Genomic DNA, 4,369 nt, shown 5'->3' with positions numbered 1-4,369 from the left:
TTCCCGAACCCATAAGGTCTACACACTTAAGGTTCGGTGACGCTAGAGTTGTTATGGGAATTAGTGTGCATTTACTGAATGTTGTTCGGAGTCCCGGATGAGATCTCGGACGTCACGAGGAGTTCCGGAATGGTCCAGAGGTAAAGATTTATATATGGGAAGTCCTATTTTGGCCACCGGAAAATGTTCGGGATTTTTTGGTATTGTACCGGGAAGGTTCTAGAAGGTTCCGGAATGGGCCCACCTGCATGGGGGGACCCACATGAACGTGGGTAGTGGGAACAAGGCCCCACACCCCTGGTCAAGGCACATCAAGATCCCCCCTTAGAAGGAATAAGATCATATCCCGAAGGGATAAGATCAAGATCCCTAAAAAGGGGGGATAACAATCGGTGGGGAAGGGAAATGATGGGATTTCTTTCCCCCACCTTTGCCAACGCCCCAATGGAATTGGAGGGCAAGAAACCAGCCCCCTCCACCCCTATATATATATATAGTGGGGAGGCGCATGGGAGCCGACCCCTTGCCCCTGGCGCAGCCCTCCCCCTCTCCAACTCCACCTCCTCCTCAGTAGTGCTTGGCGAAGCCCTGCCGGAGAACTGCAAGCTCCACCACCACGCCGTCGTGCTGCCGGAGCTCTCCCTCAACTTCTCCTATCCCCTTGCTCGATCAAGAAGGAGGAGAGTCCCTGGGCTGTACGTGTGTTGAACGCGGAGGTGCCGTCCGTTCGGTGTTAGATCGAATCTTCCCCGATTTGAATCACCGCGAGTACGACTCCCTCATCCACGTTCTTGTAACGCTTCCGCATCGTGATCTTCAAGGGTATGAAGATGCACTCCCCTCTCTCTTGTTTCTAGTCTCTCCATAGATTGTGCGTAGAATTTTTTTAATTTCTGCAACGATCCCCAACATTTAGCCGGCGGCGACCAAAACCGACGACGGGGATGTCGCGGGAAGGCGCTACAGGGGACGATTTTAGACGTGGTTTGCGGCTACAAGTAGATGGGGGTGCGGCGCATCCAGAGGTGGTGAAAGATGGAGCTGGGGTGGCCGGAGGTTGCCGGAATGGAGCTCGCGGCGGTGGCCGGAGTTTGGACCTTGGCAAAAAGGCGTTGCAGAGCACGGGCGAGTGAAGTAAAACGCTGCGCAGCCTCCTGGGCTCACCAGGAGCTCAGTGAGGTGCACGGATGCGGCCCGTACGAGCTCAGGCCAAGGCGGTGACAAGGCCGGGCCGCGGTGAGCTTCTGGCACGGCGGGGATCGATGGCTGCGACATGAATTCGACGAGGGTAGTAGGGGGTAAGTGGTCAGGGGCTCACATCGATGACGAGGGGACGCTCATCGAGGTCGGGGATGGTGCGGAGCCGACGAATTTGACAGAGATGGTCGGCGGTCCCGAGGGTGAAGAAGGCATCAATGGCGGTGTTGCGGTGAAAACCGGCTTGCGTGGCTCGTCAAGGAGATACTTGGCGTCCTTGCAGGGCTATTGGTCATGGTGGTTGGGCTAGGGGATGGACGTGACTGCGGTGGTGCTCGTCGGCATGCAACAGGGTGTTCGGGTGGGCTGCAAAGAGGGAGCAAAGGCGGGGAAAGGGCGAGGGGGTGGGAGAGAGGGAGGGTGGCACGTGGTGTCAACCAGACGCATCGGGGAGGCGGCAGGCAGGCAGGAGGTGGAGGCCTCGGGCGCGCGCGCGTCGACACGCCTCTGCCTACTGGCAGAGGTTGAAGACGGTGGGGAGTTGGCCTGGGCCTCAGCCACAGTGTTGGGCCAGGTGGGGCGCTAGGTGGGCTGCACGGGTAAGTTAGGTAGGCCTCTGCTCTTTTTTAATTTTTCTTCTGTTTTGTTTAATTTACTTCCTTTTTCCATTGAATCTAAATAAAACAAATTCAAATCAGTGTCAAAATTCCCCTGAACATTTTATTTAGCACAATGGAATTATCCCAAAGCACATAAAATTGTTTCAGTTATTTGAACATATATTCGGTACATATTTGAATATAAGTTAAAATTCAAACATAGTATTTATTTAAATTCAATGCCCAAACTAGATCCTTAAAAATGTTCCTAAATTTTGTTTGATATATACCTCTTGCCAAAATTCTTAAACATTGCCAAAGGACATCTTGGAAACGAAGAATGAAATTTCTAGGGTTTTTGCCCTTCTTTTATTTAAGTTTTTGAGGCTTTCAAATTTCCTCAGTTCAGCTTTCAGTAATTTAGACATGATGCAGCAACAAGCTATCCCAAGTGCCAAGTAAAGCTAGGGATGTGACAACTCACCCCCACTAAACAAGAATCTCATCCCTAGATTCAAGACATGAGGTAAGAAGACAAAGGGGAAAAAAGCTACCACGGTCTTCACGATCCAACTTCCCTTCTCAAAGATGTCGATACATTGCATCACATTGATCTTGACGTCTTTGCTTTCGAGATATTCATCCAACACGATGACGACGGAAGGAAACTCTACATGAACGATCTCCTCGAAGATCTAGCACTCAAAATCAACTCATGGAGTGAGACATTGAAACATCTCTCGAGTTGAGACACAAAACGCACATCGGGGGGGGGGGGGATGGAAGAAATAGATGACGAAGGTTCAATTTGGTAAGCAACAATCCCACGCTTAAGAAGGTGGTGAATAGTTGTCAACATAGAGAGGAGTTGAGTTGCCATGATACCACAACGAGACACCTTAGGGAAGGTGACTCTTAGAAATATCCCCTTAAGTGGCAAAAAGAATCACCTTTGATTCAGAGATCATTGAAAATCTTTATACCAGACTAAGGCAAATCACAATCGATCATTTGAAGGAGTCCGAAAGAATGACATACTCGGACCAGAATGGATGGTGTGGACTACCTTGTTGAAGACAACGTAAGGGATGATTTTGCTTATCCTCAGAAATGGATGGGACCCATCATAGGACACTTTTGAAGATGATCCTGATCAGTAATTACTGAGAAGGGTAGTCCATGGTAGGATGGCACAATGGAGATGCAACTTGGGAATAAAATGCAAATGCTGGGAATGATTCTAGTAACTGGGAAAAAACTCAGCAGTCGAGAGTGTTTCTGCTGTTTGAAGGGTTATAGCATAATCGAAGAAAACTGGGAGCGAATCCCAATTAATGCTAGCGTTAAAACCTAATACTTGCGCATGCTCTCAAGAACTTGAGCATTTCCATATTCATCAAGGTTTTACCAATATCCATGTCAAGGATCCTGGCAACAGAACATACCACCATGATGAGTAGTGATGGATGACGCGTATACAAAGGAAGATAACACCATCTCAGATTTCACCTTAGCGAAGCCAAGGAAAACAAAATCTGGATGATCGACCGAGAGACATTTGGCACTCCGCTTATAATGTTCTCCTTGATGTACTAGCGTAACCCATTCATAGATATGGTTTGATATCTAGAACATCAAGTAAAGGCCGGACTTCGGGAGCTCAAGAATCCATAAGGAATAACTACAGAGATAAATCCTATGAAATCCTTATGGGGAGGTGGCCAACTTCCTCAATCAAGATGCTACAATAATAGGTCTTCCGGCGGAGTGTGTTGGCCACGGCATCCACTTTACCGGTTACAGAGAGACCGATATTATAGTTCTTGGGAAATGTTCCAACCATCACATCTGCCCGAGATTCGGATCTGGCTGATGTCAGGATAATCTAGACTCATCAAGTCCAGAAGAAAAATGAAAGTTTGCAACACAAATTGACGAGATGGTGTGGCGAGATTCTCGGGGAATGAACTACGATAGCAAAACCGAAACATGAGCCGTTTCTGCTACATAGATGTGAACATGTTGTCACAGACAAGCATGACCACGTAGTAGTCTCATAATAAAACACTACCGAGTTCAGGTGGGGAACCATCAACAAGGGTATCGAAGTCCTTGCATAAGTCTTGCTCTTAAGAAGAGCTTCTTCTCCTTGAACAAATCAATCAGTGACTTGATGTGCTAGGGATACGTATAGAATGAAGATGATCCGTCTATCAGACCATAGAATACTTTGCACGTACATGACTGACTTGGGTTGATTCCAAAGGAAACAAAACAATCTTTCTCGAACTCACGGCGACAACTTGCACCAAGTGCACATGAACCAGAGGAAGTCACTCCTTTCAAACGAACATATGCTTCATGAACGGATCATGAAGATAATACTTGTAAAAGTTTCCAACACTAGCTGGATGTTCAACACGGATCATGGAGAAGATAACAATGTTGCTGATGGGATTAACAACAATTCATCTAGGTTTCCATATAAGCGGAGTTCCATAATTATGTGAACAAGGTCATAGCATTGGTTAGACCAAAAGATATAATGGTGTATGCTCGAGGAAGCAACCACG

This window comes from Triticum aestivum, chromosome 5B, assembly GCF_018294505.1.
Source record: "Triticum aestivum cultivar Chinese Spring chromosome 5B, IWGSC CS RefSeq v2.1, whole genome shotgun sequence".
Classification (NCBI taxonomy): domain Eukaryota; kingdom Viridiplantae; phylum Streptophyta; class Magnoliopsida; order Poales; family Poaceae; genus Triticum; species Triticum aestivum.
This window is presented reverse-complemented; position numbering follows the sequence as displayed.